The sequence below is a fragment of the Oncorhynchus kisutch genome, linkage group LG9 (assembly GCF_002021735.2).
Source record: "Oncorhynchus kisutch isolate 150728-3 linkage group LG9, Okis_V2, whole genome shotgun sequence".
NCBI lineage: Eukaryota > Metazoa > Chordata > Actinopteri > Salmoniformes > Salmonidae > Oncorhynchus > Oncorhynchus kisutch.
The window spans coordinates 29,329,178-29,355,268 of NC_034182.2; positions in this window are offsets into that span (position 1 = coordinate 29,329,178).

Sequence of the window (26,091 nt, forward strand, 5' to 3'; positions counted from 1 at the left end):
CAGGGTTTTCTTCTTTGCCCAATATATGTTTATTTATTCACAACTAGGATGGGAAACACTTTATTTTAAGGATCCGTAATAAACCATTTAATAAGGCATTCATAAATTGTGTTCAACATTTATCAATAATTCCTCCCACATAAATAAACAATTTACAATCATTGCTAAATTATTTTGCAGTTGCTAATCTAAAGTGAGTGCTATTTATACTTTATAAATGCTTTATTGTCTGAGTGACCAGCATAATTTCTTACAAAAACATGGGCATGCCATTGGTAGACATTCCTGCAGTACGTGGTAAAAGAATAAGTGCACAACACAGGGTGTTTAGGAAAATATATAGATTACCTGTCAAAAGTTTGGACACACCTACTCATTCAAGGGTTTTTCTTTATTTTGACCATTTTCTACATTGTAGAATAATAGTGAAGACATCAAAACTATGAAATAACACATATGGAATCATGTAGTAAACAAAAAAGTGATGACAGCTTTGCACACTCTGGCATTCTCTCAACCAGTTTCATGAGGTAGTCACCTGGAATGCATTTCAACTAACAGGTGTGCCTTGTTAAAAATACATTTGTGGAATGTCTTTCCTTCTTAATGCATTTGAGCCAATTAATTGTGCTGTGACAAGGTAGGGGTGGTACACAGAAGATAGCCCTATTTGGTAAAAGACCAAGTCCATATTATGGCAAGAACAGCTCAGATAAGCAAAGAGAAACGACAGTCCATCATTACTTTAAGACATGTAGGTCAGTCAATGCATAACTGGCTGCAGTGAAGTCAGGCGCAGGAGAGCAGAAATGGGTAGCAAACGGAGCCCTTTATTGAGGCGAACAAAACACGGCACTCAGAAAACTAAACACACACGGGTTACAATAACCCGGTGCAAACCAGCCTGGAGTACACATACATTTACACATAATTCCACACACAGACATGGGGGGACGAGTAGTGAGGGAATGCAAGACGAGTAGTGAGGGAATGCAAACCAGGTGTGTGGGAAAACAAGACAAAACGAAAGGTGGATCGGAGATGGCTAAAAGGCCGGTGAATTTGACTGCTGAACACCACCCGATCAAGGAGAGGGACCGACCTCGGTGGAAGTCGTGACACAATGTGGAAAACTTCAAGAACTTTTAAAGTTTCTTCAAGTGCATTTGCAAAAATCATCAAGCGTTATGATGAAACTGGCTCTCATGAGGACCGCCACAGGAAAGGAAGACCCAGTTACCTCTGCTGCAGAGGATAAGTTCATAAGAGTTACCCGCCTCAGAAATTGCAGCCCAAATAAATGCTTCACAGAGTTCAAGTAACAGACACATCTCAACATCAACTGTTCAGAGAAGACTGCATGAATCAGGCCTTCATGGTTGAATTGCCTCAAGAAACAACTACTAAAGGACACCAATAAGAATAAGAGACCTGCTTGGGCCAAGAAACATGAGCAAATCAAATCAAATCAAATCAAATTTATTTATATAGCCCTTCGTACATCAGCTGATATCTCAAAGTGCTGTACAGAAACCCAGCCTAAAACCCCAAACAGCAAGCAATGCAGGTGGAGAAGCACGGTGGCTAGGAAAAACTCCCTAGAAAGGCCAATACCTAGGAAGAAACCTAGAGAGGAACCAGGCTATGTGGGGTGGCCAGTCCTCTTCTGGCTGTGCCGGGTGGAGATTATAACAGAACATGGTCAAGATGTTCAATGTTCATAAATGACCAGCATGGTCGAATAATAATAAGGCAGAACAGTTGAAACTAGAGCAGCAGCACAGTCAGGTGGAAGTTGAAACTGGAGCAGCAGCATGGCCAGGTAGACTGGGGACAGCAAGGAGTCATCATGTCAGGTAGTCCTGGGGCATGGTCCTAGGGCTCAGGTCAGTTGAAACTGGAACAGCAGCATGGCCAGGTGGACTGGGGACAGCAAGGAGTCATCATGTCAGGTAGTCCTGGGGCATGGTCCTAGGGCTCAGGTCCTCCGAGAGAGAGAAAGAAAGAGAGAAGGAGAGAATTAGAGAACGCACACTTAGATTCACACAGGACACCGAATAGGACAGGAGAAGTACTCCAGATATAACAAACTGACCCCAGCCCCCCGACACATAAACTACTGCAGCATAAATACTGGAGGCTGAGACAGGAGGGGTCAGGAGACACTGTGGCCCCATCCGAGGACACCCCCGGACAGGGCCAAACAGGAAGGATATAACCCCACCCACTTTGCCAAAGCACAGCCCCCACACCACTAGAGGGATATCTTCAACCACCAACTTACCATCCTGAGACAAGGCTGAGTATAGCCCACAAAGATCTCCGCCACGGCACAACCCAAGGGGGGGGGGGGGGGGGGCGCCAACCCAGACAGGATGACCACAACAGTGAATCAACCCACTCAGGTGACGCACCCCCTCCAGGGACGGCATGAGAGAGCCCCAGCAAGCCAGTGACTCAGCCCCTGTAATAGGGTTAGAGGCAGAGAATCCCAGTGGAAAGAGGGGAACCGGCCAGGCAGAGACAGCAAGGGCGGTTCGTTGCTCCAGAGCCTTTCCGTTCACCTTCCCACTCCTGGGCCAGACTACACTCAATCATATGACCCACTGAAGAGATGAGTCTTCAGTAAAGACTTAAAGGTTGAGACCGAGTTTGCGTCTCTGACATGGGTAGGCAGACCGTTCCATAAAAATGGAGCTCTATAGGAGAAAGCCCTGCCTCCAGCTGTTTGCTTAGAAATTCTAGGGACAATTAGGAGGCCTGCGTCTTGTGACCGTAGCGTACGTATAGGTATGTACGGCAGGACCAAATCAGAGAGATAGGTAGGAGCAAGCCCATGTAATGCTTTGTAGGTTAGCAGTAAAACCTTGAAATCAGCCCTTGCTTTGACAGGAAGCCAGTGTAGAGAGGCTAGCACTGGAGTAATATGATCAAATTTTTTGGTTCTAGTCAGGATTCTAGCAGCCGTATTTAGCACTAACTGAAGTTTATTTAGTGCTTTATCCGGGTAGCCGGAAAATAGAGCATTGCAGTAGTCTAACCTAGAAGTGACAAAAGCATGGATTAATTTTTCTGCATCATTTTTGGACAGAAAGTTTCTGATTTTTGCAATGTTACGTAGATGGAAAAAAGCTGTCCTCGAAATGGTCTTGATATGTTCTTCAAAAGAGAGATCAGGGTCCAGAGTAACGCCGAGGTCCTTCACAGTTTTATTTGAGACGACTGTACAACCATTAAGATTAATTGTCAGATTCAACAGAAGATCTCTTTGTTTCTTGGGACCTAGAACAAGCATCTCTGTTTTGTCCGAGTTTAATAGTAGAAAGTTTGCAGCCATCCACTTCCTTATGTCTGAAACACATGCTTCTAGCGAGGGCAATTTTGGGGCTTCACCATGTTTCATTGAAATGTACAGCTGTGTGTCATCCGCATAGCAGTGAAAGTTTACATTATGTTTTCGAATAACATCCCCAAGAGGTAAAATATATAGTGAAAACAATAGTGGTCCTAAAACGGAACCTTGAGGAACACCGAAATTTACAGTTGATTTGTCAGAGGACAAACCATTCACAGAGACAAACTGATATCTTTCCGACAGATAAGATCTAAACCAGGCCAGAACATGTCCGTGTAGACCAATTTGGGTTTCCAATCTCTCCAAAAGAATGTGGTGATCGATGGTATCAAAAGCAGCACTAAGGTCTAGGAGCACGAGGACAGATGCAGAGCCTCGGTCCGATGCCATTAAAATGTCATTTACCACCTTCACAAGTGCCGTCTCAGTGCTATGATGGGGTCTAAAACCAGACTGAAGCATTTCGTATACATTGTTTGTCTTCAGGAAGGCAGTGAGTTGCTGCGCAACAGCCTTCTCTAAAATTTTTGAGAGGAATGGAAGATTCGATATAGGCCGATAGTTTTTTATATTTTCTGGGTCAAGGTTTGGCTTTTTCAAGAGAGGCTTTATTACTGCCACTTTTAGTGAGTTTGGTACACATCCAGTGGATAGAGAGCCGTTTATTATGTTCAACATAGGAGGGCCAAGCACAGGAAGCAGCTCTTTCAGTAGTTTAGTTGGAATAGGGTCCAGTATGCAGCTTGAAGGTTTAGAGGCCATGATTATTTTCATCATTGTGTCAAGAGATATAGTACTAAAACACTTGAGCGTCTCTCTTGATCCTAGGTCCTGGCAGAGTTGTGCAGACTCAGGACAACTGAGGTTTGGAGGAATACGCAGGTTTAAAGAGGAGTCCGTAATTTGCTTTCTAATAATCATAATCTTTTCCTCAAAGAAGTTCATGAATTTATCACTGCTAAAGTGAAAGTCATCCTCTCTTGGGGAATGCTGCTTTTTAGTTAGCTTTGCGACAGTATTAAAAAGGAATTTCGGATTGTTCTTATTTTCCTCAATTAAGTTAGAAAAATAGGATGATCGAGCAGCAGTAAGGGCTCTACGGTACTGCACGGTACCGTCCTTCCAAGCTAGTCGGAAGAGTTCCAGTTTGGTGTGGCGCCATTTCCGTTCCAATTTTCTGGAAGCTTGCTTCAGAGCTCGGGTATTTTCTGTGTACCAGGGAGCTAGTTTCTTATGAGACATTTTTTTTGTTTTTAGGGGTGCAACTGCATCTAGGGTATTGCGCAAGGTTAGATTGAGATCCTCAGTTAGGTGGTTAACTGATTTTTGTCCTCTGGCGTCCTTGGGTAGGCAGAGGGAGTCTGGAAGGGCATCAAGGAATCTTTGTGTTGTCTGTGAATTTATAGCACGACTTTTGGACTTTTGGACATTAGACCGGTGGAAATCTGTCCATTGGTCTGATGAGTCCAAATTTGAGATTGTTGTTTCCAACCACTGTGTCTTTGTGAAATGCAGAGTAGGTGAACAGATGATCTCCGCATGTGTGGTTCCCACTGTGAATCATGGAGGAGGTGTGATGGTGTGGGGGTGCTTTGCTGGTGACACTGTTGGTGATTTATTAAGACTTCAAGGCACACTTAGCCAGCATGGCTACCACAGCATTCTGCAGCAATACGCCATCCCATCTGGTTTGCGCTTAGTGGGACTATCATTAGTTTTTCAAAAGGACAATGACCCAAAACACATTTGACCAAGAAGGAGAGTGCTGCATCAGATCACTTGACCTCCACATTTATCTGACCTCAACCCAGTTGAGATGGTTTGAGATGAGTTGGACCGCAGAGTGAAGGAAAAGCAGCCAGCAAGTGCTCAGTATATGTGGGAACTCCTGCAAGACGGTTGTTAAAGCATTCCAGGTGAAGCTGGTTGAGAGAATGCCAAAAGTGTGCATAGATGTCATCAAGACAATGGGTGGCTGATATATTTTGATTTGTTTAACACTTTTTTGGTTAGCACATGATTTCATATGTGTTATTTCATAGTTCTGATGTCTTCACTATTATTCTACAATGTAGAAAATAGTAAAAATATAGACAAACCCTTGAATGAGTAGGTGAGTCCACATACCAGTCAAAAGTTTGGACTCACCTACTCATTCAAGAGTTTTTCTATATTTTTACTATATATATAATATATATATATTATATATATAGTAAAAAAATATATATATATAGTAAACACATTTAAAACTTCGAATGGTTTTGCTGGAGACAATAGAATATACAAGCTAATACTGTGTGAATACTGTTTTTAAATGCCTTATAAAGGCCTTATAAATGGTTTATTATTGACTCTTAAAATAAAGTAATCTCTGTATTTAATCTTCAATGAATTTGAAAATAAAATCTAAAAACATGTTTTCACTTTGTCATTGTGGGGGGTGGGTGCACACACGGTGATGTGGGCTGGTGTGGCTAAAATGCCTGGGCTGAATTTCTGTCCCAGTCCGCCCCCTGTCATGAGTTCACACCAATTTCTGACTCATGAAGAGATAGATGTTCAACTTTGTTCATCCTGTCATTTGACAATCCATCTTCATGCAGTGCATGATAATAGCACACAGCTAGGCCTTAACACTGGCCCTCAGCACTGATGCATGCAGTCTATCTGTTACATAAATCAACTGATCAAGAAGAATCACCCCCCATTAGAGCTCTGCTACCTGACCAGAGCCCAAAGGCCCCCGACATTATACATTGGGTTACATCCGGGTAAGGCCTGTTTTATTTTTATAAATAACTAGGGTAGGGCTCGGGTATCACTAAATTGATCAAAAACATTTTGAAGCTGAGCCAGTTGCTCGTGCTCTGCTGCTCAGTACAGTCAAATCTGACTAAGATCATAACATGGTGTCAGAAACGCTTCAACTATGTCAAATATAAGACAGGAGAGATTATTTCACAGAAAATAACGATAACAGACAGAGGAGCAGCTAATGTTGCTTGAGTTTTGTCTGAGTTTAGAGTGACGAAAAGTAGCTAACAGCTAATTGCTCTCTCATATCTCCTCATTGAGCAGAGCAGCCCAAGAGGAGTCGTTGCTATGGATACTCATAGACTCAGAGCCGCCATGAGCAGAGCGCATGCAGAGCGAGCAGTGCACAGGGAGTGAATGACAGACTGAGGAGCAGCTAAGGGATTTACTAACAGAGGAAGTTATTTCTGATTTCGGGTTTCGAGCAGGGCTGGCCCTTAAATTGGAGTAGGGTTGGGTCTGAACGACATGGCCATGGGTAGGGCTCTGGGTTAAAATGCATGCCCGTGTAGGGCTCTACTCCCCATGGGGGCTTTACTGTATCTACCAATAGCTGAAAAGTAATCTTAGACCAGATGTTTTAAGCAGACCAAGTGGGGATTTTTTGTATAGAGGTCTATGAGAGAGTGTCAAATTACGTGAGGCTTATTTAATCTAAAATAATTTTCGTAATGGTTAGGCTGTTATAAATGTACTGATATAAGTGGATTTACTCTGCATTTCCTGCAACTTTTAGAGAAACAACTTAGTTGTGCCTGTTGTTCACACGCTTATCTGCCCTCTCATTGGCTAGAATCTGATCTCGCCTCTTCTCGCCTGCGTTCCATCTTTGAGGACCTGTATTTCCATTGTAAAAACAGTCACTCAACTATCTGGTCAATATACTAGATCATCTTTGACTGGGTGCAACACTCAAGGCCCCACCAGCAGTATGTGTGCTCCTCTCGGGAATAAAACTGGTATGCCTCAGTGGTTCAATTCCTTCTCAAATAGGCCATGGCAGTAACCTTCACATTCCAGATAGTCTACCAACCAACCAACACCATACCGCAGGTCTACAGATCCAAAGAAAAATCAATGACACATTTCTGTCCCTCCAGAGAACAGTCTGTACAGTACCGTGACAAGAATAGAACCCTCACGTTGTAGGACAAAAGGTCATGCATTGGGTATATATTGTACTTCATTGGGAAATGGGGATTACTTTCAGACATTTACTCCAAATGAAAGTCTAATTTGACATTGATTGCTCTCGGTTAGATAATAGTTTTTCAGCCACTGCTGGAGGAAGATGAAACAAACAATTTCCTTTGCACTAACCTAGGCCAAGTAATGGCCATCAAACTGGTCAAAACTGTAATGAGAATTATGAGACAACAATTGCTGCCTAAACATCATCATAATTACGTTTGAATGGGGTCATCTGTCATTAATTTGGACAATATGATAGCATTGGAGAAAGCAGCAAGGAGACTTGCTGAAGACTATCACTTCCTCTTGGGTTTACGGTGGCTTCACCTGTCCCAGATCATGTGATGACGTTCCCACAAGGTCACCACCTTGTGAATGTAAGGACACAGAGAAATGGATTGTGGATTCTCTTGTTTAAGTCTCAGAGGTCAAAATAAGTAGATGTATCGAGCTTTCGACGTCAATCAATACTAGGTTGTGATTAATGGTATTGGATGTTGTGACGTGTTATGGTAGGTTGCCCTGACTTTTGACGACAGTGCACATGTTGGAGCATTCATTGCGAACTGTTCAAACACTAGGCTAGGTGAATTACATTCTCTGTTCTGGTCAGTTATATTTAAAATGTTCAATACACAGTTAAGGGAGAGGGAAAGTATTGTTTCGGGTTGAAATATGCAAGGACAAACATTCTATATGGAAATGTTTTGGCAAGCACCAACCCAAAGGCCTAACTATATTAGGCTTCATCCTCATTTCCCTGTTTCATCCAAATAATTTAACATAATTTCTGCCTTGGGTGTATTTCCTCATTCCTTACACCCTCGTGAAATATCTCTTTCTCATCTTCAAAATGTGAACAACATCTATTGGCTGCCTCTGTCACGTTAAACACTTCAAAGTGTGGGAACGAGACAGAATGGGAAGTTCTGATTCGGAATGCCTGCTCCACATTATATAAGGATATTGTCACTGGTAGCTTTTCACTTTCTCTTCATGTCTGCAATTGTGTGAGTCTGTGCATAGCGGCGTGTGTGTGTGTCGAGTGCTGCACAGCATGTTGCTCTAACTCTGAAAAGGCAGGTGCCTCTGGAAGTTGGAAATATAATTAGAGAAGGGAAAAACATAGACGTTTTCCTCCACAATATCAAAAACAATATCTTCCCAGAAAGAAAACAAGCAACGTAGCCTATTATATATGCAGCTCTTATAATGTTAGGTAACACGCAGGCAGTAATTCTATGCCTGTTGCACTGTTAGCTACAGAACTAGTCCAAGTGGTTCATTAAGTCCTCATTTATGCACAACCACAAATCCAATGAGGTCAATCACTTTAACTTATGAGGAGACAAACTAATGGCTATCGAGACAAGGTCATCGTCAGCAGGGTTGATTTGGGCTGATAATCATGTCTGTATAGTGAGGTAGTATTTTACTTGTGTTGAGGCATATACTGTATAATAAAAAATATTTCACCTACTGTATTACCAGTGACATGCAGATCTTGGTTCAAATAGTATTTGAAATATGCTATTTTTTGGTTATTTAATCAGCTGTGCTTGATCAAGCTCGCAGGCTCAAGCAAACACTCAAATATTTCAAATATTTCCAATACTATATGAACCCAGGTCTGTTCACATGTCAACCCAGATTACATGTGACGATTGTACCTAAATAGAGAAGTAAGTGGAGTAGCTGAATGGACTTCTGTAAGCTGTGTTATGTTTGAGAGGCCAGCTTGTTAAACTTGAACCTCAAATTTCCTCCTAGTCTTAGGTGCAGGAGAGCACGATTACTGTCGGGAACGCTTGTGTTCCGCAACCTGCAAACCAGGATCCCATTTGCATCCATACTGTGAGGTGGTAGAAAGAAAAGGAGAGGGGGAATTCAAAACGTAAGGGGTTGCAGAGGCGCCGTCTGTCACCGGGGGGCTGCTGTGATGTTGATGTGTCTCAGTGACGGAGGCCGTCGATCTCAAAAAGTCAAAATCCTCAGATGAGCCCCGACCGGGTGGGTGTGCTCGGCTCTTTGTAGGTGTCTCCTTTCATTTTGAAAGCGAGGGAGAGATAAATAGGTTATTGCCTTTCGCGACAGAGTCACTAATGTGTTCAAAGACGTCCCAATTTTGAAACATTAAAGAGCATCATCATTTGGGTCCATGATTCCAAGATGAGCGTAATTCACAAGCTTTGAATGAATTTGATCTTGAATACTTCCAGAATGTGCCATTAGATAAGTGATAGTTGGGTGTCTGATGAAAAAAGAAACATCAAACAACATGCAGTTCTGTCCCTCATGTCCCTTTGATCGGCCTCTTTGTATCCTATCTAAGGAAAATGCATTTTAAAACTATGGAACTATGGAAAAAGGGTGTAATCGGAATGGTCTATAATGCCATAACCTACTGGAAGGGAAAGGTGAATACCAGGAACAGAAGCGTTTCATTACACCCGCAACAACATCTGCTACATATATGTGTATGCGACCAATCAAACTTGATTTGATTTGAACGTGAACACGATGAGATATATATTAGCTAACTGAAAGAAAAATATCCATTGTCACTCTTATTCTGAAAGTCACTTAACTCAGCCCTTGTTGAATACTAAGATAATTGTAAGAGAACTTTCAAACTCTTACTAGCCAGTGACTAAGCCCTTCCACCATGTAGTAAAGATTGTTTGAAGAGAAACACTGCCATTTCCAGAATGTCCCAGGACCCTTGATTTGTAGTTTGATTTACAGTTCCCTAACTCCAAGCCAATCTCAGCGATATTGCTAAATCAATACTTTGGTTGACAAATGTGCCCATTGACAAATGAGGTGTCTGAAATCAACGAAAAACATTTGCTGGCCTCCCGTTTAACAATCCATGTGAAAATGGGGATGCAGAGATGTTTTTTTGGGGTCAGGACACTGTCTATGTTTCAATTGATAGATATGTCCAGGGGAAGCAAGTTGAACAAGAGTTCAACGTCAAGAGATACATGGCTTTTCTCCGACTCGTTTTGGGAGTTATGAACTTGGTTACTAATTCATCCACTATTGCTGTAGTTCCTTGTCAGTATGTATGAAGGGAGGCTGGGGAGTAATGGAGCTCGGGCGACGTGACTGTGGGAGGTCGGAAGATGAGAGACTGAAATTAGAAGATCAAACTGGATAGACCAATTCTACATTCTGTGTGTCTGAAATGAGATGCGGTACATTACTCTTTTATGTCGAACCATGGTGAAATTAACATATTCCATCTCCGCTTAATGTGAATAAAAATTATTCTAGGTTCTTTATGAGTCAAAAATATTCTTCTGTGCATTCAAAAGCACTTTCCCAAACAGTGCCCTTAAAAGTCATGTCACAAACAGTATGGTCATGCATTAAAATATATTTTAGTTGCATCCAAAAAGAAACCTTTAATGTAGCTCTGCAATATGACATCATACACAGCAAGACGACTTCCATCTTAAAGACGTCATCAACCAAACAAACAGCACAATTCTAACCTGCAAAGGCTTTGAGGCTTGCCTACATTCGGAAGATCCAAAAGTGGCAGTTTTGGCAGATTTGAATTTGTTCCTGTTGATTTAAGTCAGCAGGACGTAGCCCCACTGTGTATAATGTCGTCATATTGCAGAGTCTACGTGTCATTCAGGTGTCAGTCTGCTCTGAAAAAGATGTCATGGCTTTATATATAAACAAAGCGGATTTACTTAGATCCCTGTCTTTTCAGATAACATGACTCTGTCGTTTAAGTCTTCAACTGCAGCGTCTTAATTTCAGGGGAAGTCCCATTTAGATGTCAAAGGAAGCTCTTCGGGAGGTCTCAATGCAGGCTAAGCAACTCTGCTGCTTCGCCAGCAAAAGGAATTAGAGACAATAAACGAGTAGACAAATCTGCCATGAAGAACTTGGCTGTGAAGATGACAGCCAATTCCCATAAGAGCATGGCAATACATAAGCACATCTCTGTGTCTGGAGGGGGTTCCAGACGACAATCCAATATCTCCCAGCTAAGCAGTAAACGGAACGGTTGAGATGCAGCAGTGGAAGTGACGCTGAGGCTAAAGTTATGGGAAATGGGCCAGGTAATAAGTTCAAGCCCATATTTCGGTTCATACATCAAACATTTGTTTCTGGGCATAGTGGCGTAGTCCCAGTGAACTTTTTCTGTAAGTGTTTCTTATGAAAGAACCTATATTTGTTACAATGTCCTGCGGTATACAACTAGGCCGATTGGGAGGAAAAGAGGATTAATGTAACGAATCTCTTCATCGTCTGAGGAGGAGTAGGAAGGATCGGACCAATAAGCAGCGTGGTAAGTGTCCATGTTAATTTATTAGACTGAACACACAAAACGAAATAACAAAGTGAATGAAAGAAACTAAACAGTCCTGTCAGGTGAAACAACACACTAAACAGAAAATAACTACCCACAAATCCTAGTGGGAACACAGGCTACCTAAGTATGGTTCTCAATCAGAGACAACGATTGACAGCTGCCTCTGTTTGGGAACCAAACCAGGCTGTTACGGTTTTCTTCTGGTGAAAGAGAGGCGGACCAAAACACAGCGTGGTTATTTATAAACATCTTTAATAAAGATGATAACTTGAACAATGTATAATACAAAATAAGAAAACGTCGAAAACAGTCCTAAATGGTGCAAAACACAGAGACAGGAACAATCACGCACAAGAGACCTAAAGAATATGGCTGCCTAAATATGGTTCCCAATCAGAGACAACGATAACCACCTGCCTCTGATTGAGAACCACTCCAGGCAACCATAGACTTACCTAGAATACTTAACTAAACACAGTCCCATAAACTACAAAACCCCTAGACAAAACAAACCACATAAATCACCCATGTCACACCCTGGCTTAACCAAAATAATAAAGAGAACACAGAATACTAAGACCAGGGCATGACACAGGCCAAAAGCAGAAAAACGAATCTAGAACAAAAACATTGGATGCCCTGACCAAACTAAAACATAAAAAAGGAACTCAAGTCAGGACGTGACAATTAAGCCATTGTTAAATAAATAGGGATTGTATGTTTTTGAAGTAATCTACCATGTATTATTGAGATTCTATATTACCTAAATGTTTTAATAGTTCATCTCAGGTATTGCTACTATTATTCATGTCATGTGGTATATCTCTTATAGAGTGTACCAGAACTGCTAGAGGAAAGGGTATTCCATGTAGTGTTGCTATCTCATGTCTTTCATTGCAATGACAGGAAAATAGTATAATAGTCACATCATTTAAGGGCTGCCCTCTTAAGACAACTTTATTACAGTCGTTTTCTTTTCTACAGTAATCTTATCGACAAGATTTTGGGAGGCATTTCTTCTTCCGAAATATCCCAAAAAGGGCTCATGCCAGCATGTCAAAACGCTCAGCTCGCTTAGTAATATCAATGACAAAAGTGTGACAAATGTGGTTGTTGCTTGCTACGTCCAAGGGAGCAATCCTGAGCTGCTCCTGTCACACAACCATCTGCCTCTTGTCAGAGCTTATTTTTTTCAGCCCTTGAGTCACGCCATTTAGTTGAGCCAAAATGGTGGAAAGTGAGGCTGCATCTGAGGCAACCGAGCTCAATCATCAAAGCACCTTGACAGGGACAATTGACGGTTCCTTGACAGGTTTCCTTGGCAGCGTATACGCTTGCCTCCCAAACAACTTCATTTCAACACATTCAAGTTGATAGAAAGCATATGTGCTTGTGACCTTTTCCCATTTGCCACTATGATAATAATATTAATATTAAAAGCATATGTGCTTGTGACCTTTTCCAATTTCCCACTATGATAATAATATTATTATTAAAAGCGCATGTGCTTGTGACCTTTTCCCATTTGCCACTATGACAATAATTGTATTATTTCAAATGTATCTAAAATTCCTTCATCATTATAAAATAATAATAACGATTGCATGTGAAACAATGTAATAATAATTTCAAATAGTTGTGTTGTCAGGGCCTTTATATTTCAGGAAACGTTTCTCTGAAGAAGTACGTTTTTACATTTTTTATAACAGTGACATGTTGTCAGGGTGTCTCGTGATGAAGTGACTTGAACAGCTCACATAAAGCTTCAACCATGCCACGACTCGACAGAATAGGCGTTGTTATGGTGACAGAAAACCCTGTTGTCATAGTCAGAGTGCTCTATAACATCTTGACGTCAAAGGATAAATGGATGTGTAATCACTGGTCACACACTGGTACAGAAAGAAAGCCTAAAAGCCTTGTCCACAATAGACGCCAGCACAACCATTCTGGCACAACTAACAATTTCATCCCAATTTCGAAGTATTTTGACAGACCCCAGCCATTACACAAATGCGGATATTTCCGACGTCATTTCAAGAAACCGAAGTGCAATCTAATTAGGCTCTACATCTATACCCGAATCAAATAACACTATGCATATTTGCCTTAAAAAATAGCAAAAAAAGGCTAAATCAATACAACAACCCAGAGAGTGTCTCTGGACGTGTAAAAGCTAGACCATGTTTCAGTGTGTATCACTTGATCTGGGGAGAGTAAAGGAGAGAGTGGAGGAGGGAAGTGTATGGGTCCTCCCAATGGAGTGCCGCCATTTCATACAGCGGTGCCCGGTGATACCTCCTGGGCTGGAACTAATTGGTCCGAGATTAACTTTCCAGTGGGATATAATGACCCCAAGCGCTCCTCACATCCCTGGATCACTGACATCGAAGGAGCCCCGGTTTCCTCTACGCTTCTGGAAGTGATTACTTGGCTCTAGTCTGTCTCCCCTCCACCACACCACAAGCCCTTATGGGACTAAAATAGCTACAGTACATGTGAAAACAGTACCTGGCAGTAGTCCCTGTTTAGGTGAATATGCCACTTCCTAAAGAGTTGTTCAACAAGTAACTTGTATCTCTCATCTGCAGTGGTCATGTCATGGTTAGATAGCCACTTTTTAGAAGCTTACAGTTTTTTACAATCACTTTGGCACTAATTTCGGAACCATGATGTCATTTTTCAAAACTCTAGACACAAAAATCACAACCAATGATCAAAATGCTAATTTTTCAAAACTCTAACACTTTTTCCAATTGCTTGGATACAATACACATAAAGCTAAGATCATTTGTTCATTGAACTAAAATCACTTGTTTAAAATGACACAACTTAACATCTAAGTATTACCATTTCAAAATGCAATTCACACATTACATCTGAAATGACTGTCTATTCATTTCATTACAATGATCTAACTATCAATTGATACAACTGATCAAAATGATAAGTAACTGTTGTATTACTCTTAATGCAGAGTTTTATGGAAACTGACTAACAATATTCCATGTTTAGATCATGACAGTTTCAGGATAACGAAATCAATTGACATCAATTACTGTGGAACATGAACCAATTGGACAACATTATCTATGGCTGTAATATTTCATCATCATTCTTTATCAGACACTGTTTCTATGGTCCCATGTACCACTTTTCCAGACCATGTTTTCAGATTTGACATTACTGTACACTCACCGGCCACTTTATTAGGTACACCTATCTAGACTTGGTAGGACCCCTTTTGCCTCCACAACAGCCTGAATTATTCACGGTGTTGTACATTAAGAGATGCAATTCTGTACACCACTGTTTTAAACAGCTGTTATTTGAGCATTTGTGGCCTTTCTGTTAGCTTGAATGAGTCTGGACATTCTCCTCTGACCTCTCTCATTAACAAGGGATTTTTGCCTACAGAAATGCCGCTCACTGAATGTGTTTTGTTTATCGCACCATTCTCTGTATACTCTAGAGACTGTAGTGCGTAAAAATCCCAGGAGGGCAGCTGTTTCTGAGATGCTGGAATCACAATGTGTTACATCAACAATCATACCACGGTCAAAGTTGCTTAGAAAACTCATCTTGCCTGTTCTAATGTTTGGTCGAACAACTTCTAAAGCTCTCTACTCTATATACTCTATATATTGAGTTGCAGGCAGCCACATGATTCGCTGTTTGAATGTAACCATCCTTGATGAGCTAAATCGGGTCTGTAGAGCTGATGGTATGACCTATGTCATTGTGTCGGATAATGTCAGGTTCCACCATGCTCAAATGGTGCAAGCATGGTTTCAGGCCCAACCACAATTTACCATCCTGTACTTACCCCCATACTCTCCTTTCCTTAACCCAATTGAGGAATTTTTCTCCACATGGAGGTGGAAGGTATATGATAGGAGCCCTCACGAACAAGCCGCCCTTCTCCAGGCCATGGATGACGCATGCAATGACATCACGGCAGACCAGTGTCAAGCCTGGATTCGCCATGCCCAGAGATTCTTCTCAAGGTGTTTGGCTAATGAAAACATCCATTGTGATGTGGATGAGAACCTACGGCCAAATCCACAAGACAGGGTTGATGGAAATATAGAAGTACTGTAATCAATCCGTTGTTCTGCTTTTTACAGTAAGCCAGGTGAGGAACTGCAGTTGACGTTTTACTGTAGTTTTTTTTGTTTGTAGCTGATTATTTTTGCTTTGATTCAAAGAAACCTATGTTGGGATTTTATTGTATTTCATCAATACATTTCAGATGATTCCACTGTGTCTGTAGTATTCTCTCTACTAGTCCTTTTACAGTGATGTATTTACATGTAGTAGCATAATGAAACATGTATCACATATTTTGTACTACAATATTTAATGATTGAACAAACAACTGCACAGTGAAACTATTGGTATCTTGTGTGTGGGTGATCTAAATGAATGTTCCTATGGTATTTCATGATAAATTAGTTATTTGAACCAATGATTCTGCAAGTGCAAGGTTTCTTTAAAGATATGAATGCAAAATGCAATGTTTTGAACATTGGACAAAACATTGTTTGGGTGTATTTTTAAAGGGCTTACTCATGAGATGTCTGTCTTGTTTGTCTTTGAAAACAGTCAAGCCCTCGCATTGATTTGTGTTCTGTGTATTTAATTATTGAGGAATGTGCCTGGCAGGGGATGGAATCCAACTGATGACCCAAAACCACAGGCTTTGTCCTTCAGGAGATTCACCTGATTCGTTACCAAGTGTTTTAAAAGCAGCACAACTCAAATTCAGCCTCACCAGGCTCTTATGTACCCTGATTTAATATTCAGTGGGAAAGTCAACCTGAACAAATAAATATATTTATTTCCAATTGAAACCATGTTCATAATGATCCTTAAGGTCTATATGTTGGAGTGTATGTCTGAGTAGGATGCCAGAGTAGGGTACCAAGGAGCATAAGGCTTTTCATGTCATTTAAAAAAAACTTGTCGGGCTTATTTTTCCACTCAGCTGTCCCACCTGTGTTAGTTATGAAGATGAGATGATATGACGCAATGCAGACCAAATTGAAGTGTCTTGAGTTTTGTTCCCCTGCCCCCCCTTTATACTCATAACAGCCTCAATTCGTTGGGGCGTGGACTCTATAAGGTGTCAAAAGCATTCCACAGAGATGCTGACCCATGTTGACTCCAATGCTTTCCACAGTTGTGTCAAGTTGGCTGGATGTCCTTTGGGTGGTGGACCAGTCTTAATACACACAGGAAACTGCTGAGCGTGAAAAACCCAGCACGTACTATCATACCCTGTTCAAAGGCACTTAAGTATTTTGTCTTGCCCATTCACCCCCTCAGAATGGCACACCTGCACAATCCATGTCTCAATTGTCTCAAGGCTTAAAAATCCTTCTTTAACCTGTCTCCTCCCCTTCATCTATACTGATTTGAAGTGGATTTAACTCGTGACATCAATAAGGGATCATAGCTTTCACCTGGTCAGTCTATGTCGTGGAAACAGCAAGAGTCCTTAATGTTTTGTATTCGGTATATAAGCCCACAATAATCATTGTGGATAGAGTATAATTGACAAGCATTGCCTTCTGATACGTTATCCTCCCTTTGTTTTGAGCTCAACAGCCAAGTCATCATTAGTCTATGATGTTGAAATAACCACACCTTGGGGGCAACAAGTTTGACTTTAAAGGTGAACTGAGCTTAATTGATATGCCAACCAAGACGAGTATATTGATGGATGAAATGTGCTTTGTGGTGTTACACTAAATATCTGTCTAATTCCAGTTAGATCTCTCAACTTACATCATATTAGCCATGTTAATATTTTGTGTGCAACTCTGCTGAATTATCGTCACGAGTCAATCAATTGTTACGTCAACGGTGCATTTCTTTATCCTCCAATCATATTCTGAGTCACACTTTGAGGGACATCCTGATCATTCCTCCTTCATTGGGAATATGTATTTAGCATCCTCTTGGTCTAAGTAGTCTTTCCATGGGAACCTGCTTTGGTTAGCAGCGTACTACAATACTTACACATGGTGCTTGTTTTCTGTGTACCAATACACAGTACCCTCTATACTAGCACTTCTGGCTCCTGTGTGTCTGCTGCCATTTGCCCTCCAACTTCACTGTGTGGCTGGCGAAAATGAACAAAATGACAGGCATCCCAGGAGCTTCAAATGGAGAGTTGTTGTCTTTCCTATTTCTGACATTCTCCTCTCTTCCCCCACCCTCCTTCCCTGTTCCAATTTCTACTTTTCCCAAGAGGAGCGCCATAGTTGGCCTTATCAGGGATACCAGCATGCAATATGGGCCTGGATGGGATGCATGCTTTCTGTAAATCTGTCATTTGTCAAGGGAAAAGAGGCACACATTATGGTGTGAATTTTAGTTGTGTACCCCCTGCATCACAATGGTTGGGGTTGACAAGGTGCAGGCCGGGTAACACATTTCACCTGTCAAAAGCAGTCATGTTGACATGAGGAAGAGAGGAAATGTGTCGGTGGGTTAATTCCATGTTGTAGAAAAAGCCATTACTGAGGTAACCAAATGGTCTATGGGTCATGTGTTTTTCTCGGAACACTCAGTGTCTCAACATGCTTCACTGAGTTGTTGCTATTGACAAATTGTCCTTTGTCTGACTACAGAAACATCTCAGCTAAAGTTTTTTCAAAGTCTTTGTCCAGGTTTATTGACTGGGATTGATAGAAATGAGCAGGGAGACTGACAGAGGCAAGATAGTGTGAAGGCCAATGGAGGCCGAGTTTCAATCCCAAACAGGTAGGGGGATCACCTTAACCTCTCAACCAATCTCAGGCATACACATCTCACCTATTCTATGTGCAGAACCTTTAAGACCAGGGTAGGCTACATGAAAAATCCCACCATGTTATGGATTGTGTTCAAAAGTCAGTGAAAGGGTTAAGATCTGCATAATGTGTTCTGTAGTGAGGTAATTACATTTCAGTTCTTGAATAAATGAATTATGACGTTTAATGGTTTGATAGTTTACATCCTTAACAGTCTAGTGGAGCAATATTTATGCTATTTAGCCACCACTATCATCACCTATGAATAATGACACCCTTTGCAGGGCAGTGTCCCAGTCAAAGTTCTGGTGCTTTGGGACCTCCTTGATGAAATGGGGAAGTGCCACCCACTAGTCCTTTACCACAACCTCCAGCAGCAACCTGATTTACCCAGACGGTTTCCCATTCCTGTATCAACTGGGGCCAGCCTTGCTTAGCTTCAGGAAATAGCCAGTATGGGGATGCAGAAGCATATGGTCTAGAATGTACTACAATACAGTACCAATAATGCTCTGTGTAACATCCTTGTCCTGTGCACAATATCTGGCTTTGATATTAGTTAAGTTGCTTCTGAAGCTAACAGAATGGTTACTCGAGAATGGATATCTTGTTGATGTCCATTGTTTACTAAAGCTTACGTGTCACGTGAGTTTTGATAACCAAAAGCAGTGTGCGGGTTTCTCATTGTTCACACACCTGCAATGAGATGACTCAGAAGTGTGAGTGCTTTTTGAATGTTGAATAACCGTCTTCTTCTCAATACATTTGGGACTGATCTTCAGACCTGGGTTCACTTGAGCTTGTCTGGCGCAATGGAATCAAAAGAATAGTAAAAGTGCAAACCCCCCCACCCATCTTGCACTCCATACGCTCTCAATCAAACTCCAAAAGTATTTCTAAGAAAACAATTATTATTTGAACACTATTTGACACTTTTTTTTCAATCCACTAATACAGTCATGAAGGCACGTGGAAATTAGTGAATGTTCTTACCTTACACAAGACATACTGAGTTATTGAATGTTCTGATCATTGGCACATTTGACTTACCATATACATATATTCTCCAGTAAATGGTCCCTCCAACCCTATTTCTTTTCATCCATACAACTGTGTTATTAAGAAATGAATACCGTTCATTTAGATCAAAGTCTCATGTTTTGCTGGAGTTTGCTTCTCATGTACATGTCATGTGATGCACAGAAATCCACACATTGTCAGAAGATACGTGAAAATGGGAAAGAAGTGTATAACTTTCATGTCAAGGAAAGAGAAGGCAGCAGGCATCCTAATGGAAAACGAGTTTCACATTCCTGTTAACCCTGAGAAATTGATTCTGGGATCTGGTCAATGCCTCCCCCCATATTTCAGTCTTATCAGGCACACTGAGCCATTCTGAAGATCTAAGAAGCAGGGCTTCGGGCACAGGCAGACATATTTTACAATTCAGAATATTAAATACAATGATTTAATTGACATGCCTCGAGGAGACGGACAGGCGAGAGTGTGACACTAATGTAAAGCGAGGCAGTCAAGGCAGATGATGTTCTCGCTGGACAACTTAAAGGCAAATCCAAACTTATTACACTAAAAGGAAAACTTGTCCAGCGAGTTCTGAAGCTCTGAAAGGAGAGGAAACTGAGGTGTGTCAGATGGACAGTCATACGAAGGGGAGAGAAAAAAGTGCATGCTCACGGACTGTAGAGGAATAATTCACAAGGTCGACAAGGCGGAAGTTGTTAAGCCGAGTTTGATAATCCCCAAAAATGTGATAAGAGGAGAAGGAGCGTATGCTAGAGTGGTTCAACATACTTTTAGATTCTTGCGTCAATTGTGGATAAACCCAAACATTAGCACAGAGGTTTGGGGAGCCCACTGTTGTGAAGCTCTGACCTGAAGTAATTGCAGCAGAAACCTGAATATTTCCTTACAGGAACTTGGGAAATCAAGTATGTACAGTCAATTATTTTCCCACCATATTAGCTTAGCGTATCGATATGAAGAAAAAAACTATTTCACAGTTGTCATCTGACATGCTACATGGGATTTACATACTGTATGAAAATGGGTTGGTAACATGATCAAAGTCGGGAATATCAATGGAAAACATGAAACATTTAATTAACAGTCGAAATAGGATTAAAATAATAAATTACCTATCTGATGACTTCTCTCTCTCATCTTTTAGCTCATGCTACAAAACATTATTGAGAAATTCACCACGTCAACCGTCAGGGGTGACTGAAGGTCAATCCAAGGCAGGCCATCTGTAGTTGATGTGGTTTTTATTTCTTCCCAGTCCAGATAATGTACATTTATTGCTTTTCAAGGACATATTGTAAGACATCCAAGCACTCTGATGCTTCAAAGCAGTGGTGCCCACAGCACGTAGCTGCCAGCATCTAAGCCAACACTGACATCATCACCCTAGCTTTTGTACCACACAATTTACAAAGCTATTTCGTGGAACCCTGTCATTCTTGATCATACTGAGTAATATTGCTTTTTGCCTGCGGTTTACACTAGAAATACAAGTCATCTCTATGAATGTGAACACAGTGACTTTCATCAGAGCAGCTGAGGATCTAATGACGATCCATGTCCAGATACAAATCTGACAAAAACTAATGCTGCCAAGTTTATGTTTGTAGCCATTCATGTACATGTTATTCCCTTGACAGAATGCAGACATGCACATTCTATTTTGCAGAAAACTAGCTACCTCAAAGACTGTGTCAAACGTACAGTAAGATCTGTGTCCAAAAGTGTGGTATGAAGACCTGTCACCAAAACATCATCAACAACTGGAGTAAGGACAATATGATGTACAATGGCAAACGCGGGAAAGACACAAGTCATAAAGAACAGGCTTAAGACCTGGGGGTCACAGAAAGACAATAAAACAAACCGAATCTAAGACTGTGAAGCCTGAAGTCGATAGCGTCCTATAGCCAGAGGATCAGAAAGGTCAAATGAATTGAGATGTGTCCAGGGAATGTATCAGATCTATTGATACATTCAAAGTGAATCATTCTATTGAATTGTAGAGGATACACAGCCGAGTTAGTTTGGTGGCATTATTCATTTGCTGTATTTGACATTTCATTGAATACCTTCTTGTATTTTCCACCAGTACAATAGGATGACCGTTCCTGGGTATACACTCAGTTCTGTTTAAATGTTTAATCTTTGACTCTGAGCTAAGAGAATATAACTATACAAGTTAGTGAACAAAATGTAGTTATGACTAGAATGTCAGAATGCTTTCCTTTTGTTACTTGCCCCTGCATGGGGTAGACCGAATGTGAATTTAGTATTCTGTAAGATCATGGTGAACGCAAAGCTAACAAATCTTAGCAGTAACGTGCTCTATGTTATCTCATGCCTTTCCCCCATCAACATTCACAGTAGCTCATGAGGAGGACAATAGAAAATGTGCACCAGTATTCTCAGGATTTTAGCATAGTTTCCAAGTGGACTATACTACACATCAACACATTGTATTTTAGTTCGGTACACCAACAATAGACGTCTTTGATGTAAACAATCATGCACTCTCATTGCAAGGTCTTTGCCTGTGTTAGAGGTAGAATAAATAAACTATGGGGGAGTTGCCTACCTATCTAGAAGGAGTGAGGCCAAACCCAGCAGAGACCGAGCTGTAAATATGACCTCCCTTCTCTCCTTCCTCCACAGGCCCATGACTTCAAGAAAACCCTGTGGGGTTTCTGTGTGTGTGTGTGTGTGTGTGTGTGTGTGTGTGTGTGTGTGTGTGTGTGTGTGTGTGTGTGTGTGTGTGTGTGTGTGTGCGTGCGCTTGTCTGCTAGACGGGGGGTGGGGGAGGGGTGGCTTAGAAAGATATAGAGCCTGCCTACACCTTAGCTCTGAGTTGGCAGCAACCTGGTGTTAAAAATATACTCAGCCTTGCGTAGGTTTTAGAGGGACGATAGATAGAAATAAAACTCTAGTTCCACCATTTCTCACCAAACCCACACTGAAATAAAGAGAACAGAAATATCAGCTTTTTAAAGAAACACAACTCGACATACTCTTACACAAATAATTATTATGATTTGCCTGCCATGCCATTGCACACGCTGTTTAAGAAGGCACCTTGGCCTTACCTACAACATTGGGTTTGTCCCAAATGGCACCCTATTTCCTATAGTATACGGTTCCGTAGGGCTCTGGTCAAAAGTAGTGCACCTCATAGAGTGCTATTTGGGCCACATCCATTGAGTACATGTCACCTCCATACGACTCCAAACAGTTAGTTTCTCATGGATCACTAACAAGCCAAGGCGACCTTTAGCAAATGTGTGACCTCCGGGAAAGTAAGCAAAAGGAATCCATCCACCGGATACAGTATATATAGGTCTGTTGGGTGCTTCAAACACAAAGCTGCCCATGACCGATACTGACTGAGTGGGATAACAACAACAACAACGGATAAAAGAGCATCTCAGGAGTACGACCCATGTGGTCTGTGTGAAATGTAGAGACTGATGCAAGCCCTTATGATGGTGTGTGTGTCTGTGTCCGTGTGCAGGTTATCCTGCTGTCTTGGAAACAGGTTTTACCTAGTCTATCTCGGTCTTCAATGGACTTGTACGCAGAGAGAGTGTATACCCTTGGATATCAGTTCACTCCCCATTCAATACTTGAACTAGGAATTCGTAGAAGCATTGTGTGAAGCACTACTTTGCAATGAAAAATGTAGCCTTGTCCGAGCCAGAATGGCCCATCTCTAGCTTCTATAGCCTGAGGCATCTTGATGTATCCCCCTGGACAGGACGCTTAGTCTACCGCAGGCCCTTAATGCTGAGTAACAAGCAGAGAAGCATCAAGTCTTTGGTATGACTCAACCAGGGATGAAACCCCAAACCTTCCAACCACAAGGTCGAGTTGATCTCTCCCAATGACAGGCAAGGTCCATCAGCATCTTCTGTAAAGAAATACAGTGCCTTCAGAAAGTATTCACACCCCTTTGACGTTTTCCACATTTTGGTGTGTCACAGGCTGAATTTAAAATGGATTACATTTAGGTTGTTTGTCACTGGCCTACACACAATACCCCATAATGTCAAAGTAGAATTATGTTTTTCGAAATGCTTACAAATTAATAAAACATTTAAGCTGAAATGTCTTGAGTAAATACATTTTCAACCCATTTTCTCATGGCAAGTCTAAATAAGTTCAGGAAGGGCACCTATTGGTAGATGGGAAAATAAGCAGACAATATCCTTTTGAGCATGGTGAAGTTATTATTAATTACACTTTGGATGGTGTATCAATACACCCAGTCACTATAAAGATAGAGTTGTCCTTCCTAACTCAGTTGCCAGAGAGGAAAGAAACAGCTCAGGGATTTCACCATGATGCCAATGGTGACTTTAAAACACAGTTTAATGGCTGTGGTAGGGGGAAACTGAGGATGGATCAACATAATTGTAGTTACTCTACAATACTAACCTAATTCACAGAGGGAAAAGAAGGAAGACTGTACAGAATAAAAATACTCCAAAACAAGCATCCTGTTTGAAACAAGGTACTAATATAATACTGCAAAGAAATGTGGCAAAGCAATTAACCTTTTGTCCAGAATACAATTGTTATGTTTGGGGCAAATCCAATACAACACATTACACAGTACCACTCTCCATATTTTCAAACATAGCGGTGGCTGCGTCATGTGATGGGTATTCTTGTAATCGTTAAGTACTGGGGGTGTTTTCAGGATTTAAAAAAACTAAATGTAGCTAAGCACATGCAAAATCCTAGAGAAAAGCCTGGTTCAGTCTGCTTTCCACCAGACACGGTGAGATGTATTTTAGGTTATTATCCTGCTGTAAGGTGAATTCAAGGCCAAATCTATGCTGAAGTTGCTTACCAAGAAGACGGTGAATGTTCCTGAGTGGCCATGTTACAGTTTTGACTTAAATCTACTTGAAAATCTATTGCAAGACCTGAAAATGGTTGTCTAGCAATGATCAGCAACCAATTTGACAGAGCTTGAAGAATTTTGAAAAGAATAAGAGAAATGTTGTACAATCCAGGTTTGGAAAGCTCTTAGAGACTTACCCAGAAAGAGTCACAGCTCTAATCGCTGCCAAAGGTACTTCTACAAAGTATTGACTCAGGGGTGTGAATACTTACAGTATGTAAATGAGATATTTCTGTATTTCATTTTCAATACATTTGCAAAACTTTCTAAAAACATGTTTTTCTTTGTCATTTGTCAATGGAGGAGATACATTCGTTTTTTTTATATCCATTTTGCATTCAGGATGTAACACAACAAAATGTGGAACAAGTCAAGGGGTATGAATTAAGACTTCCTGAAGGCACTGTATAGCATACAAACATAAAGGAATGGGGAATATGTTATGCTATATATAAATATATCTGTCAGTCATGGAAGGACTTAAACCATCCCTCATTTGCATGTAGAAAAAAGCCACAAACAGTGGATATTCCACTTGCCTCTCTCCAAAGCCTCATTATTGTATGGGACTAAATGACTATATTTGTTGAGACATGTCCAATAATGCATTTGGCATAATATTTCCTAAAGCTATAAATAGCATCATAGAATTCAAATATGGCTTAACTTGGCCGCTTTTATCTGGTCATTAAAGTAGTTAGAAACCACTTTCCTTTTTCATGTTTCTGCATAATAAACTCTGCAGTTTCCAACTGCTGTTATTTTGTCCTTGTGACGTGAACCACATGTGCAAGTGCAAAGCTTGGAGAGTTGTATTGAAGAGTATAAGGCACAATTAAAAGAACATTGAACATGTTTCATATTGATGGATTGGCCAGTGCTGCACATATGTAGTAACCAAGTGTATTCAACTAAAGTGGAAGTAGAATGTACAATAAAATACAATCAAATACAATCATGTATTGTACTTCATAGTGAATAATAGAATAGCTAGGAGAATAGAATAGCTAGGAGTCCTGCCTGCTAGATAGCGGTGTCCTGTGATTGAAGCGAAATGCATAGCAACAGCCTTTGGTAGAGAATCCTAATATTTAGACAATATGAAGATATAGTGGCTAGTGACAGTTATACGTTTTTAGTTGACGTAAACTGTAGGGACCCACAATATCTTCTGAGGGCAGTCAATATTGACAGATGTGTACATTAGCCAATGGGAAAAGTCAGAGAACAACAAGCTTAAACTCAATGAGAGCAGCCCAACAGCCATTTAGTATGAGGGATGACGGTAGCAGACCAGACAGACTTTTGATGGAGGACATATTGATTCGTAAAATGGACAACACACTCAAGTGATTGGGGGGGGCAGAGCGCAAAAGGGAGAGGGTCAAGAGTTGCTCTATGATCTCGAGCTGGTTCCTCATGGATATACTGCACGCACTGTATACATTCACGCACCATACATCAACGCTGCATTTCTGTCATGCAATTGAATTGTTATTGGGAATAAATCAAGCTAATGTAAAATGAGGCCTCTGCCAGTGTCTGCTACACAAAGTGACAGGTATCTCAGATGAGTGATGAGATGAGTCAGATGCGTTCTGAGCCCTCTCCTGTACTCCCTGTTCACCCACGACTGTGTGGCCACGCACGC